This window comes from Piliocolobus tephrosceles, chromosome 3 (assembly GCF_002776525.5).
Source record: "Piliocolobus tephrosceles isolate RC106 chromosome 3, ASM277652v3, whole genome shotgun sequence".
NCBI lineage: Eukaryota > Metazoa > Chordata > Mammalia > Primates > Cercopithecidae > Piliocolobus > Piliocolobus tephrosceles.
In genome coordinates, this window is record NC_045436.1 from 161,071,470 (window position 1) to 161,088,510 (window position 17,041).

The window sequence follows — 17,041 nt, forward strand, 5'->3', positions numbered from 1 at the left end:
GTTCTCTAAAGCTTTCTGGAAGGAAACGTGACTGCCTCAAAATAACAACAACAATAACAATTTTCACAAACACAAGCGCTGACACCTTTCTCCCACCACCACCGCCTTGATCCAACTCCTTCCTCACAATGTGAACCTCAGATACTGGGCAGTGCCTCCGGGCTCCTGCTGCACCATTGCCCCATGGGACACGGGGTGCGGCAGGTTAGCCCAAGGCAGGACAAGAGTGGCCTCCACCAGGGCCTGGGTTACGATGTAACCACTGTTGAGGCCTCAACTTCCCTGTGCATCTGTACTGATGGAACTGTTCCATGTATTCACCCATACCTGTGCATGGATATTCAGGTCACCTGTTAAGAGCAAACACAGAACTGAGATGGAGGGAGGAGGACCATAGGAGGGAGGGTTAGCTCATTTCCTGAACACCCCACTGGGCCAGTTGCTGTCCACACACACCTTTTCTTATCTAACCTTCTCAATATCCTCATGAGGTGAACATTATTATCTCTAGTTTGAAGATAAGGACATTTAGGCTCAGAAAAAGGAGGTCATTTGTTCTAGGTCACAGAGGAGTAAGTGCCAAAGGTGTGCTCTGTTCTTCTGTGCTAACTTCCACCTCTTGACCCTCACCTGTGCTTTCTTCCTATCTTTGCCTCAGGTCCCTCCACTGGCATCAATAGTTTAGCCCTGCAGGTGATTCTCAAGGTCACTGGTTGTGACCTTGAGATGCTAATGACTATGCTAATGCATTAGACACGATAAAATCATTTTGTATTCAGTGAATTACTATACACCACATTACACCTATGAGATGAATCCTTATGATCCCATCTTTTGCATTAGAAAACAGAGGCTCTCAGAGGTGATGTCAAACTCTAAAAGCTACACTTGCACCTACGGTGCCACGTTGCCTCCATTAACCCAAATTTCTTTTCCAATAAGGCTACAAGCTACTGTAACTCTCTCACACAACAGCCCATCAGGTAGACATTCCACAAGTGAACTTTTTCTTTCTGTCCCAAACTTTTTTGAGGATCCGATGAAGGGTATAAAACCGTTCTCCAGAAAAATGCTCATTAAAAACATAAGAGGGAAAAATTAGTACACTAGAAATTGACTTACTTTATAAATGTTCAGCCTTATGGTTTAATATATCATGTCTCTCACTTTTATTCAGTGATGCAGCAATTAATGGCTCATTCCAGAAAGAAAAAAATGCACAATAAAAGTTTATCCTAGGCCAGGTGCCGTGGCTCACGCCTGTAATCCCAGCACTTTGGGAGGCCAAGGCGGGCGGACCACCCGAGGTCAGGAGTTCAAGACCAGCCTGGCCAACATGGTGAAACCCCCCCCTCTCTACTAAAAATACAAAAATTAGCCAGGCGTGATGGCTGATGCCTGTAATCCCAGCTACTCAAGAGGCTGAAGTAGGAGAATGGCTTGAACCCGGGAGCTGGAGGTTGCAGTGAGCCACGTTCATGCCATCGTACTTTAGCCTGGGTGACAAGAGTGAAACTCTGTCTCCAAAAAAAAAAAAAAAAGGAAAGAAAAGAAAAGAAAATCCATCTTAAATATGCTAAAAAAAATCAATTTTTAAAACACGATGGTGCTTGCTTTGAATGAGAAGTTGAAATGGTAATATGCAGCTTGACATGGTCCATGCATATCAACTTTGATATCCTTTCAGTCTGACTTTTCCTTTTGAAGATACTAAATGCTGACTCACAAAAGAATCAGTGCTCCCAAAGTCTCTGCTGAGAGACTTGTGCCAAAGAGCACCAGCATTGTCCAAAAGAAGATGAAAAATCGAAGATTCTATCCACAGTTTTTAAGCTGTGATGGAGAAAAAGCAACAAAATATGTAATAAATTGATTTAAACCCTAAGAATGTATTTTTTCCCCAGGTAATAAGTCTGAAAATAAGTCTGAAAATCTCACTATTAATTCAGCAGATCAGCAGCATCAAAGTTCTGGGTAAGCTTCTCTGTAATTCTCTTCATGTCCCCTTCATGGTCACAAAATAGCTGCAGCAACTCCAAGCAACACATCTTCATAGGCCATCACATTAAAAGAAATGGTGATAATTCCAGATGGCTGGTTCCATCTGACAGAACTGTTGCTTCTATTTTCTTTATCTACCTCAAGTCCCAAATAAGCTACGTCAGCTCCATGGAACAAGGATTTCCCCAAATCTCTTCAACTGTATATGGCTGATTTTATTTGAAGGGTAAATAAATAACTGTGTAAGATGTTTCAACCAAAGGATTTTGTGTTGAGACAGATACAAGTTTAAATATAGGTCCAGCCTTTTAAAATTAAGCTTTCTCATGAAAAAATGTCTGCATTGTCCAATATCAGGATGGACAAACATTAACTTTGCCACACAAGAAGCACTGGGGTTTGGGGAGGTAGGGAATCCTTATCATGTTCAGTCATATAAATGGAAACAATGGATATATGTAAATGTGGACCTCATCTCTTTTCATTGATACTTTACCATTCAAGCTAGACCTGATGTGAGCAAAAGCAGGAGTGCCCATTCACAATGATAGGGTGTGTTGTCATGCATTCCTATTCAATAGGAATCTCCTCTCATCAATGGGATGTCAGGGTAATTACTATTATATCTGTTACTAACCACATACAGAAACATCTTTTCCATCCTACATTCATTTGCAGTGAAACTACACATCAACAATATTTTTACATTAAAAAAGCACATTACTTTCACAAAGATAATTTAGCACAAAAAAGAAATGAAAGAAAATACCTATCTTCCCACCAGGAGGCTATTTACGGACTGCAGGCTAAGAAACTGTTTGCAAACAATTCTTCTCTTCTCCTGGTGTGACAGAATGGTAGATGATACTTTTCATGTGATCTCAGAGTTCTGCCTCTAAGAATACCACTCATGCAGGACATACTAAAAGGACAGGATGCAACTGGTTGGCAACCTTTCACACATCACTTGCTCAGGGGTCGATACAGCAGGTGAGGGAGAAAGGTGAGAGAGTAAGGGTGTCTCTTTGGAGGCACCTGGTAGAGAGGGGGAAGTATGGCTTGCTGAGTGAGACAGACATGGGTTTAAATGCTGGCTTTCCCACTTCCTGGACCTTTGTTAAGTCAATTACTGTCTGTCAACTTTCATTTTCTTACCTGAAAAAATGAGGCTAATCATTACCTCCAATGGGAGTGAACTTTTTTTTTTTTTTTTTTGAGATGGAGTCTCGCTCTGTCGCGCAGGCTGGAGTGCAGTGGCATGATCTTGGCTCACTGCAACCTCCGCCTTCCTGGTTCAAGCGATTCTCTTGCCTGCTGAGTAGCTGGGACTACAGGCACCTGCCACCTTGCCTGGCTAGCTTTTGTATTTTTAGTAGAGACGGGGTTTTGCTATGTTGGCCAGCCTGGTCTTGAACTCCTGACGTCAGGCGATCTGCCTCAGCCTCTCAAAATGCTGGGATTACAGACATGAGCCACTGCGGCCGGCCAGGAGTTAACATTTTTAAAGTACCCAAGTTGATCTGTGTCTGTGATTAAAGGTGACCAAAGAAAGTTTTACTGTCTAAGAGCTAATGGGACCAGCCTACGTTTCTACTAGGAGGGTGAAAGAAAAACAAGGTTGGTTGCGTAATTCTACCCCCATCACATAAATATAAATACACATGAGAGGTCACTTGAGTCCACCCGCCATCCTGCATGCTCTACCCCTCTTTGGAGGCAGCAGGGTAAGGGAGAGTAGTCAAGGCTTACATTTGTAGGCCATTCACACCAAGCCTCCAAACCCACCAGGAGGAGACATTCTGCCACCCTGTGGTCCAGGGACGCTTCAACAAGTAGGATGGGCAAGGCAATGTGGGAGTCACCACCTTTTGATTTCTTTACCTTGGTCTTGATCAGGCTAGAAGGAGAAACAGTAGCCATGCAAATCCAAGCTCATACCTATATGTCTTGGGTTAGTCGCTCAACCACTTGTTCTCTCTCATCCTTTCCATTTACTTTATTTGCACGTGTTTTTGCTCATTATAATGTCAGTAGCATGACGTACTATTGGGGAGCCAAGAGGGCTGAGACCACTAGCCTACAAGATCACAGTCTTCATCTGTGTCCTTAACTCACTTCATTCGGTGGGTCGCCAGATTGTAAAGTCTTACATTTTTACTACATCATTCATATATCTTACTAACCAAACATATTCATCTAAATCCACATATTGTATATACTCATTTCCACATTCATAAGCACATGATTCTTTGCATGTAGAAATGAATGTTGTATATGTGCCATCTCATGCATACCAAACACACTTTAAAAACGCATTATTTAACCTAATAAATTGTCCTCCTTACTGTTCAAAAGATTAAATTCTTGACCACTCCCCATCAATCCCTCTGTTATACTAAGGGTCCTGACAAATGTGTATCTTTATATAAAAGAAATCCATTTCTGCCCTTTTCTATATTCTGAGCAAGACTTCACATCTCTCAAAATATTAAGGAAATTGGATCACATTTCCTACGTTTCCAAGAACTGATGGAGGTCAAAAGGTGCGGAGGATTCTGTGAATTCCTATGTGACTACAGGCTCTTGAGGTCACCTGCATAGTCCATGTTTTCTCATGCTGCCTCAGATCTGCTGCTTGCTGTGAAACTCAGGTCCTTCTTCCGATTCTCCCTCTACAGTCACTCACATCAAATATAACCAGAAAATATTATCCAAAAATGCCAATTCACAGCTCTTCTACCGCCCCCTCATCCTGAGTTAAAGGGAAAATTTGGCTGTGATATACTCTGCATTTTTCTTTCTTATTCCTCTCTCACCCCACTGTGGGCTCTTATTATGCAAATGTGGGTACTACAGAGCTGGAGAATCAAAGGTTGGGGACTGCATTGGAAAATGCAGAGATTCCAAAGAGAGAGTAAAAGAAAAGAGTAGAAAACTGATTAGAGAGAGAGAGAGGAAAACTAGAAATGGTCTTTTAGGTCAAGTGTTAGAGAAAATATATCTTAAGATGTATTATTTATTTAGCAATGATTTATGTAGCTCTTCTTATGTGCCTAGTACTATCTTGAGGGTATAACAATTATTAATGCAATTACCTCTCATCACTACCCTATGAAGTAGGTACTATTATCATCCTCATTTTACAGATGAGAAAACCAAAGCATAGAGAGGTTCAGCGACATGCCCAAGATTCCACAGCTTGTAAGCGAGAGAGCCAAAACTCAAACTTAGGCTGCCTGGCCCAGATTCCATACTTGAGAATCCTTGTTCTATCCTCCTCCCCATGTGATTTGTGATCTGCATTTCCTTTTATGATATTACAGATATTCAAGTAAACTTTGGAGTGAGCAATGCACTGGATGACATTATTTTGCCCATGACATCCACTTGAGACTAACCCACAAGGCTCCAAAATGTATTTGGCTTTTGTAAGAGCATCTGACTTGATAGGTTTTGCTGAGAATGGAAGGTGTAGCTCACAGAGAGGAATCATAACATAATGTTACAGACTTCTGCCTCCCTGGCATCCTCCTCCTTTTCTCCTCCCTAGTCTTATCTCTTTCCTCTGGGATTGCCTTGGGAACTCCAAATTCTTCTCTCTTTATTATATAGTTTTTATCAAGCTGCTTCTTTCAAATATGCATGCCCTGACCCATCACTGGACCACTCTCCTTCAGACAGTTTTAAAAGTTTGCCTTTGGTTGAATTCCTTTGTTTCTGTAGTTTCTGAAAAGATGAATTAAAACTCAGTATTACTAGGGTGTTATCCGTAGGGTGCTGATAAAGCATGAATACCCAGAATTAAAAAGAAGAGACATTTAGAGCCACCCTCAAAAGTCTCCATGGAAAAATACTCTCATCTGTAGCATGCTTGGCTTTTCTTTCTTTCTTTCTTTTTTTTTTTTTTGCAAGTCTTTTCATTTTTATTACTCAAAAAAGTTTCATTTTTTTATTTAGCTTTCTGACTCTGTGCTTGTGCCTTCAACACTTTCACAACGATTTTCTGCTCCTCGATAAGGAAAGCACGCTTGATCCTGTCACGAACACATTTAGCACACATGGAACCACCATAGGTCCTGCTGACATGTTTCTTTGTTTTGGACAATCTCATAAGAACTTTAGGTCTTACAGCACGAACCCCTGGAAGTCTGCCTGGGCACACACCACATGCAGATTTTGGTGCTTTCCCAACCTTCTTGGTAGAAAGGTAAACAATTCTATTACCCGGGGTTCGGGACAGCCTAGTTTTGTTAGAGGCTGTATTGTAGGAAAGCCTACGTCGGTATGTCAAACGCTGGACCATTCTGAGTGCCTGATGACAACGTCCCCGGAAGAGCGGCTTTTCTACATTATCCGGTTTACCTTCACTTCACTCTTCTGATAAGCAGAATCTAGAGGTTGGTGCTTCTTGGATATAATTGCTTATTGCTGAAGCTTTGAAAAGCCAAGGAAGAGATATTTTTCAAAAATCTGGTCATTTTGATATCAACAGTGACTTGAACCCAGTAGAGAATGTTACTTCCTATTGCCAAATTGCAAAAACGCCCTCTTGAGTTTCCAAAAATACCTCTTTGCTGAAGAGTTCTTTGCCACAAAGAAGGGTGACAGGTCGCAACAGCCACTAAGTAGAAGGCAGCAGGCATTAGTCACACAGGGGAGAAGTTGCAGATAAATTTTAAGAGCTGCCACAAACACGGGACCAAATGGTGTCCAGGGGCATTTTTGTTTTAGCAGATATATCTTGGGATCTTAGAGGGAATGGCTGCACTGCCAACTTGTCAATTAATCAAGCCTCCCAAGGTCACCTGGGATGTTCTGGATTGGGTTCAGGCAACAGGGGCCTGGAGGAACCGGCTTTAATTAAAGGATTTGTGCAGTAATGGAATCCTCAAATCCTTTGAGCAATGTTGCATGAACTGGGCCTTTCAATCCCTGTGTGCATTTTCCATGGCTGCAAAAAAGTGACAAATATCCTGACCAAGCACTTCTTCTGGAGGGTGTTATTGTTAAACCATTTAGAAACCCCACTGAAGGACACATGGTTGGGAAACAAGCCCAAGCAAATGAAAAAGAAAAAAGAAAACTGCACTCTGCAGCATTGGGAAGGATATTTATCCTCCAAACTCTTGTGATAAAGTCCTGACATGGTCATTACTACTTTAAGGAATAATTGTTTTGAGGAACCTTAAGTATTTTGACATTACCTGAAGTCCAAATTCTCAGCAGCCATCTTCGTTTTAATTATTACTTAGGATTTGGATAGGATAATTAATATCTGAGAGTTAATAGTCTTGCAGTTTGTGCGACCCATTGACTGGGGATCCTCTTGCAGAATTCTGCCCTTAGATGGCTTTCGACATGCACAATATTCTTGCAGGGCATCTTTTGACTTCTGAAAGATCAGCTACTCTCTTTTGACCAGGTGTACACTCTCTGGGTCACTCCATACACAGCCTCTGGCTCCTGAACATATTTTTGAGTTTGTGACTGATGTGATTTGGATCTGTGTCCCCACCCAAATCTCATGTTTAATTGTAATCCCCAATGTTGGAGGTGGGGCCTGGTGGGAAGTGATTGGATCATATGGGTGGATCCTTCATTAATAGTTTAACACTATCTTTTTGGTGCTGTTCTAATGATAAGAGTTCTCATAAGATCTGGCTGTTTAAAAGTGTGTAGCACCTGCACCCATCTTGCTTCTGCTCCAGCCACGTAAGATGTGCCTGCTTTGCCTTCTCCTTCTACCATATTTTTAAGTTTCCTGAGGCCTCCCTAGAAGCTGAGCAGATGACAGCATCATGCTTCCTGTACACCCTGTGGAAGGATGAACCAATTAAACCTCTTTTCTTTATATATTACCCACTCTCAGGTATTTCTTTTTTTTTTTTTTAGATGGAGTCTCACTCTATTCCCCAGGCTGGAGGGCAATGGCATGATCTTGGCTCACTGCAACCTCCGCCTCCCAGGTTCAAGTGATCCTCCTGCCTCAGCCTCCCAAGTAGCTGGGATTACAGGCATGCACCACCAAGCCCGGCTAATTTTTGGATTTTTAGTAGAGACAGAGTTTCACCATGTTGGCCAGGCTGGTCTCAAACTCCTGACCTCATGATCCACCTGCCTCAGCCTCCCGAAGTGCTGGGATTACAGGCATGAGCCACCGTGCCCGGCCCCTCAGGTATTTCTTTATAGCAATGTGAGAATGGACTAATACAGTGACCCTGATCAGACATTTCTCCAAAGCCATGTTCATCACCTCTCTGTCATTTGGCACTTGTGAAATTCATACATATGTCACCCTTGTACTCTCATGCTTGTCCCATATTATGGGTTATAGCACAGAAAATATGGGCTAGGAATAATGCCAATTCCCAGTAACTAACAGGAAGTCCACCTCACTGCTGATTGCTACACATCTTTTATCACGTCCCATCACCAAAAAGCTCAGAGCCTGTGTGACACTACTCAGTTCTCTAAATCTTTTCAAAGAACTATGATTTAACTTTCAGGCACACGCTTTTTATCAGGAACTGTTATAAGGTCATCTGTATGTGTTTTGAGAAATTGCTATCAAATTCTAATATATTGTTCAATGTCTCTTATCGAAGCAACCTGCAGGTTGGGTTACTTGCAGAGCTCAGAACTGGATAACAGTTTGCTTTCTTGATAACTGGAGATATACAGTATGCATGTCATCGTCTACTCAGGCTGCCATAATGAAATACCATAGAGTGGAGGTTGAAAAAACACATTTATTTTTTATAGTTCTGAAGACTGGAAGTCTAAGATCAGGATGCCAGCATGGTCAGTTACTAGCAAGGGCTAACTGCCTGGCTTGCCAATGGCCTCCTTCTCTCTGTGTCCTCACATGGTGGACAGGGAAAGAGAGTGCTTTCTTGTGTCTCTTCTTATAAGGATACTAATCCTACAGGATCAAGGCCTTACCCTTGTGACTTCAATTAACCTTAATTACTTCTAAAAAGTCTCTATCTCTAAAGTCAGTCACACTGGGGACTAATGTTTTCACGTGTAAATTTTGAGGGGACACAATTTGGTTTACAGCAATATAATTTTCTGTCTGGTTTCTTTCTCCCTAGGAATATCACAGCAAATTTTGGGCTCAATTCCATTTGCTTTTTAAATATAGGTTTTCACTTATAATATTTCCAGATCCCCTTAGTAGGCCCATCCCAGCACCAGGCCCCTATTGCCCCAGCAATAAGCCAGTGCCCATGGCCTCAGGGTCAGGGCTGGCCCCTACAGACCCAGACTCCTGGTTGGACCTCCACAGCCTTAGGCTCCCAGCTCATCCCTGAAGACCCATGCTCCAGTCCCACTCCAGTACTAGGCTATCTTCCACCACCCTAGGCCAGCACTCATGGCCTCAGGCTCTAGACGGCCTCTGTAGACTGAGTACCAAGCTTTCCCAAGTACCAGGCTGGACCCATGGTCCGGGGCTCCAGGCTCAACCCATAGAGCCAAGCTCCAGGCCCACCCCAGTGTCAGGTCAAACCTTGCACCCCCAGTCCTTGCAGACCTGGGCCCTAGGCCCACCCTTACAGGCTCAGTCTCAAGGCCCACTCCAGTATTGTGTTAATCCCCATGGACCCAAATTCCAGGGCAGCCTCATGGATCCAGGCTCTAGGCCCAACCGCTGGACCCAGATTCCATGCCTGGCTATGTGGATCCAAGCTCCAAGTTGACCCTTGTGAACCCAGGCATCAGGCCCATCCACTTAAGGGGTCCAGGCACCAGACCAACCAGCCCAAGTACTCTAGCAGCAAATTGGCCCATCCAGAATCTGTGGATGGGCTGACTGGTAAAGGGCTTTCCCTGCTGAAGCCAATCTGTAAAAGCTAAAAGAATTGCCTACTTCTTCAAATACACAGATACCTATGCAAAGCCACAAAGATCATGAATAATAATAATACTAATAATTAATAATAACAAAATGACACCACAAAAGAAACAAAGCACCAGTAATCAACCCTGAAGAAATGGAAATTTACAAACTGTCTTACCAAGAATTCAAAATAACCGTCTTCAAGTACAGTGAACAACAAAAGAACATAAATAGACAACTAAACAAAATCAGGAAAACAAAACATGAACAAAATGAGAAGTTTAACAAAAAGATAGAAAACACAAAAATGAACCAAGGAGGCTGGGCACAGTGGGTCAAGCCTGCAATTCCAGCACTTTGGGAGGCTGAGACAGGTGGATCCTCACCTGAGGTCAAGAGTTTGAGACCAGCCTGGCCAACATGGTGAAATCCCATCTCTACTAAAAACACAAAAAAAGTAGCTGGACATGGTGGCAGGTGCCTGTAATCCCAGCTACTTCCAAGAGGCAGAGGCAGAAGGATCACTTGAACCTGGGAGGTGGAGGTTGCAGTGAGCCAAGATTGCACCGTTGCACTCCAGCCTGGGCAACAAGAGTGAAACTCCTTCTCAAATAATAATAATAATAATAATAAAATAAAGAAATTAAAATTAAAATTAAAAAAATGAATCAAGGAAATTCTAGAGGTAAAGAACACAATTACTGAACTGAAAAATGCCATAGAGATCTTCAATAGCAGGTCTGATCAAGCAGGAGAAAAATCAGCAAGCTAAAAGATAGGTATTTGAAATTACCCAGTCAAAAGAGCAAAAAGGAAAAAAAATTAAAAACAGTAAAAAAGTCATATAGAACTTACAGGACACCATCAAGTGACCCACATATACATTATGGCAATTCCAGAGGAGCAGAAAAAGAGAAAGGGGAAGAAAACTTATTTAAAGAAATAATGACAGAAAACTTCTCAAGTCTGTAGAGGAAAATGAACATCTAGTTTCATAAATCCTAAAGAACCTCAAATAGATTAAACATGAAGAGATCGTCACCACAACACATTACAATTAAATTCTCAAGGGTCAAAATAAGGGAATTTTTTAAATAGTAAGAGGAAAAAATTGTCATTTAAAAGGAACCATCATAAGATATCAGCAGATTTCTCAACAGAAACCTTGCAGGCCAGGAGAAATTGAGATGATATATTCAAAGTGCTAAAAGAAGAAGAAAAAAAAAACTTTTAACTGAGAATACTATAGCCAGAAAAGCTGTCCTTTAGAAATAAAAGAAATATAAAGATGTCCCCAAACAAATAAAAGCTGAAAGAGTTCATCACCACTAGGCCTACTTTACTAGAAATGGTAAAGGGAGTTCTCCAGGTTAAAGTAAAAGAATGCTAACAATATAGAAACATATGAAAGGATACAACTCACTGAAAAGGTAAGAATACAGTCAAATGCAGAATACTATAGTACTATATTGGCTGTGTGTAAATCTCATCTAATTCTAGTATAAAAGTTAACAGACAAAATATTTTTTAAAACTACAGCTATAATATTCTGTTAATAAATATACAACATAAAAATGTAAACTGTGACATTCATAACATAAAATGTTGGGGAATGGAAAGTTGAAGTGTAGAGTTTTTGTATATGGTAATAGTTAAGTTGTTATCAGCTTAGAATAGACAGTCATAACCTTAAGATGTTTTAGATCAGCTTCATGATAACCACAGAGCAAACACCTGTAATAGCTATACAAAGATAAAAAGAAAGGAATCAAAGCATGCCAATATTTTAAAAAATTATTCATGTCAGAAAGAAAGACAGCAAGAGAGGAAGAAAGGAAGAAAGGAACTGCAGAACAATCAGAAACAATTAACAAAATGGCAATTCTAAGTTCTTACCTATCAATAATTAGTTTAAATGTAAATGGATTAAATTCCTCATTCAAAATGCATAGATTATCTGAATGGAATATTTTTAACAAATAGGATCTAATTATATAATGCCTACAAGAAACTCATTTCAGTTTTAAGGACACATTTAGGTTAAAAGTGAAGAAATGGGTGAAAATATTCCAAGTAAATGGTAATCAGAAAAGAGGAGTAGTAGCTATACTCACAATAAACAAAATGGACTTTAAGCCAAAAACCATCACAAGATACCAAGAAGGTCATTAGATAATGACAAGGCACCAATTCATCAAGAAGATATAACAATTATAAATATATATGCAACCAACATTGGAGCATCTAAGTACATAAAGCAAATATTAACAAAGCTGAAGGGAAAAATAGATAACAATGCAATGATATGAGGGGACCTCAATATCCCACTTCTAATGATGAATAGATTATTAAGGTGGAAATTAATTAAGATTATTAAGACAGAAAATTGATAAGTAAACAGAGGACTTGAACAATGTTATTGACCAAATGGACCTAACAGACATATATAGAACATTCTATCCACCAGCATCAGAACACACGTTCTTCTCAATTGACCACAGAATATTCTCCAGGATATTAGGATATTCTCCAGGATATTAGGTCACAAAACAAATCTTAGTAAATTTAAGAAGATTGAGATTATATCAAGTATCCTAAACCCTAAAGACTCCACCAGAAAAAAAAAAAAAAAAAAAAAAAAAAACTCTTAGAACTAATAAACTAATACAGGGACATTGCAATAATAATAGAACTTATACTATAAGCTCCATTACATAAAAGTGGAGTACCATTTAGCCTTTTTTAAAAAAGCAAATCCCATCATTTGCAACAATGCGGATAAATCAGGAGGATATTATGCTAAGTGAAGTAAGCCAGACACAGAAAGACAAATATTGCATGATACCACTTGTATATGAAGTCTGAGTCAAACTCATAGAAGCAGAGAGTAGAACAGTGGTTTCCAGGGTCTGGAGATTAGGGAAAATGAGAAAATATTGGTCAAAGGGTACAAAGTTTCAGTTATTTGGGATAAACAAGTTCTGGAGATCTCATATACAGCATGGTAACTATAGTTAATAATACTGTATTGTATATTTTAAATTTGCTAAGAGAGTGTATCTTAAATGTCCTCAACACACACAAAAACACACACACACAAAGGTAACTATGTGAGGTAATAAATGTGTTAATTAGCTTGATTGTGGTAATCATTTCACAATTTATATCTGTATAAAAACATCACTTTGTACACCTTAAATATGTACAATTTTTACTTGTCAATTTTGCCTCAGTAAAGCTGGAAAAAATATCAGGAAATTCTAGGGCTTGTCTGCTATCCTCTAATAAGTTGTGCGCTACTAAAGCTACTGTGAGTGGTTTTCTGTTACTAAGAACTCTATGTCAGACAGGATCTTAGTTTTAAACAACAGAAGCTGACTTTGATTGATTAAGTTGAAAGTAGTTGAGTTAAAGGATGATGAATTGCCTCCACTTTCAGTAAGATAGACATACTTTCCCCTATTCCTCCCATCAAGTATGACTAAAAACTCTGAACATTATATGAATAAACATAAGAAGTCTCCAAAAGGTGAAAAAAAGAAGGTAGACTGTCTAGGAAACCTGAGATCCAAGGAATGACACGGTGATAAGGGTTTTATTTTGACATGGGCTTTATTTTGCCTCATATACCCTAGATTGGATATTGGAGAAATTGGAAACCCAGAAATGTCAATGAGTATAGACAAAAACATCCCCAAGGAAACCTGCTTTCTTTTGCCAAATGACCAGAACAGTCATATGTTGGGAAAACCAAACATAGCAGAAAATGTTAGACAATAACCTCCCTAGTTAAACACCACACACACGCAACACACATACACACAACACACACACACAAACACACACACAACACACACACACACACACGAAAAGCCCTGCAGCCCCACACTTACCTTTCCTGCAAAAGCCTATAGCCTAGACTCTCACTCTTGCCAGACTGTAGTGAGGTACCCCATCTTCCTTCCTGGGGTAGTATCAGAGAAAGCCAAGTACCAAGCCAAGATGTGTATCTCCCTCAGCATCAGGCAGTAATGACTCCTCTCCAGCAGTATTGGTGGAGGCCATTCAGGAGGCTGAATATTCACCCCCACCCAGCCATAATGAGGTACCCTTCCCCATCCTTTCACCATCACCCACTAGTAACAAGGTCACTCTTCCACAGTGTCAGCGAAAGTCACAATGTGCCCCTCCCCTTCCCAGGTATCAGGGGCCTAGTGAGGAGCCTAAAAGCCCCTTCCACCCGGCAGTACCATGGAGCCCCTCAGAGAAAAACCTGGACTCCCACCCCCAGTTGGCAATAATGAGGTCTGCTCCCCTTTCACTCGGCAGAGCAAAGTCAGAGGAGGCCTGCAAAATTCCAATATTTATTATACGTAGATCCAGAGTTGTATCATATAAAAATAAAAATATTGAGACTTCAATAAAAAATCATTCTTCATACTGAAGATCAGGAAGAGCGCAGAGTAAGTTTAAAAAGGCAGTCAATAGATATCAACACCAAGATGGTGTGTGTTAGAATTATTAGATAAGGAATTTAAAGCAAAAATGTTTCAACAAGCAATTGCGAGCATGCTTAAAATAATTTTTTAAGACTTGGCAAAAAAAGAAGAAAGTCTCAGAAATAGAAGACTCACAGAACCGAATAAAAATTTTGTAACTAAAAAAGGCAATGACTAAAATTTTAAAACTCAGCGGGTGGGCTCAACAACAGAATGGAGAGGACTGAGAAAAGAATCAGGGAACTTGAAGAAAGAACAATAGAAATTACCCAACCTGATAACAGAGAAGAAAATGACTAAATAATAAAAGAGCAAAGCCTCACTTTTTCGTGGGACTATAACAAAAGATCTAATATTTGGGTCATCAGAGTTTCAGGAGGAGAAGAAAAAGAGTACGGGGCTGAAAAAATATTTGAAAAAAGAATGGCTTAAAATGTCCTCAATTTGGCAAAAGACATACACTTACATTCAAGAGGGCAAGTGAACCACAACCAAAATTTAAAAGTTCACTGTAAGATACCCTAGAGTAAAGTTCTGAAAACTAAAGACAAAAAGCAATTTTGAAGGCAGTCAGAGAGAAATGACATTACCTACAGTAGAAAAACAATTCAAATGTCAATGGATTTCTCATCAGAAACCACGCAGGCCAGAAGGAAGTGGCAAATTTTCCTTTTTAAAAAAATTATCATTTTTTATTTTTATAGAGATAGGATCTCACTATGTTGTTCAGGCTGGTCTCAAACTCCTGGGCTCAAGCAATCCCCCCTGTCTTGATCTCCCAAATTCCTGGGATTACAGGTGTGAGCCACTTCATCTGCCCCACATTTTTCAAGTGTTGTTGAAAGAAAAGAAATGTCAACCCAGAATTCTACATTCAGGGAAAATATCTTTCAGGAATAAAGATTCCTGAATACAATACATTCCCAGATGAAATAAAACTGAGAATTGGTCATTAGCCAACCTACCCTAAAAAAGATGGCTAAAGGAAGTTCTGTAAACAGAAAAGAAATGACAATAGAAGGACTTTAGAACATTAGAGAGAAGAAAGAACACTGTAAGAGTAAAAATATGTGTGAATACAATAGACTTCCTTTAAGTTTTCTAAATTATGTTTGAAGTTTAATGCAAAAATTGTAACAGACTAGTGTGGTTCTCAATGTATGTAGAGGAAATATTTAAGAATTATTGGTAATGGAGGAAAGTGAAGAGACATAAAGGTAAGTAAGGATTTTATACTTCACGCAACTGGTAAAAACATCAACACCAGTACATTTTGATAAGTTATGTTTATATAATGTAGTCCCTAGAGCAACTTTTTAAAAGCTACACAAAAGATATACCCAAAATATTATGGATCAATGAAAATAAAATTCTAAAATGTTTAAGTAATCCAAAGGAAGGCAAGAAAAATAAAATAGACAAGAAAAAAACAGAAAACAAAAAATCAAAATGCAGACTTAAGCCTTAAAATGTCAGTAATTACATTAAATGTAAGTGTCCTAAATATACCAATTAAAAGATGGAGAATGAAAGAGTGGATAAAAAAAGTAACAGAACTATATGCATACATTATATATACACACAAAAATTCCACTTCAACCATATTGATATACGTAAATTGGCAGTACAACATGGAAAAAGTGTTCCATGTGAGTATTAATCCAAAGAATGCAGGAGTGGTTATCAGATAAAGTATACTTTAGGGCAAATAAATTTTCCAAGGACAGAGAAGGACATTACACAGTGATAAATACATAGCAATCCTAAATGTGTATATACCAAATAATAAAGCTGCAAAGTACATGATACTGATATATTGAACTGGTAGCACTGAAAAGAGAAATGGACACATCCACAATTATAATTGAGGACTTCAACACATCTCTCTCAAAAATTAATAGGAATGAAACAGAAAATCAGCAAGGTTGTAGAAGAACTCAATAATACCATCAAGCCATCAGGTCTAATGATTATTTATAGAACATTCAACTCAAAACAGCAGAATATGTGTTATTTTCAAGTTCTCACAGAACATATCTCAAGGTAGACCATAACCTGAGCCATTAAAAAAAACCCTCAACACGTTTAAAACAATTGACATCATTATGTTCTCCGACCACAATGAAATAAAACTAGAAATCAATAACAAAAAAATAAAAAGGAATTTTTTTTTGAGACAGGGTCTAGCCCTGTCTCCCAGGCTAGAGTACAGTGGTGCAATCTCGGCTCACTGCAACCTCCACCTCCCGGGTTCCAGCAATTCTCCTGCCTTAGCCTTCAGAGTAGCTGGGGTTACAGGTGAGCGCCACTATGCCCAGCTAATTTTTGTATTTTTAGTAGAGACAGGGTGTCACCATGTTGGCCAGGCTAGCCACAGTGGCTCAGGCCTATAATCCCAGCACTTTGGGAGACCGAGGCAGGCGGATCATGAGAAAAAAAGAAATCTTAAAATATGGTTCTATTAGTTTGCTAGGACTGTCATAGCAAAGTACCAGAAACTGGATGGCTTAAATAACAAAATTTATTTTCTCACCATTCTGGAGGCTAAAAGTCTGAAATCAAGGTGTTGGCATGATCGATTTCTTTTGCAGCCAGTCTCTTTGGCTTATAGATAGCCACCTTCTCCCTGTGCTTCACGTGGTCCTCCCTCTGTACTTATGTGTGTTCTAATATTCTCTTCGTATAAGTGCCTCAGTATTGG

At 39.7% G+C, this 17,041-nt stretch overlaps 1 pseudogene across 1 annotated transcript; it reads right to left on the minus strand.

Annotated features, from left to right (window-relative positions):
* Positions 1-5,894: 5,894 nt before the first annotated feature.
* On the minus strand, positions 5,895-6,336 carry LOC111549853 (annotated as a pseudogene). The gene has a single exon (XR_002733851.1). The product of XR_002733851.1 is annotated as a 60S ribosomal protein L34 pseudogene (transcript).
* Positions 6,337-17,041: the final 10,705 nt, after the last annotated feature.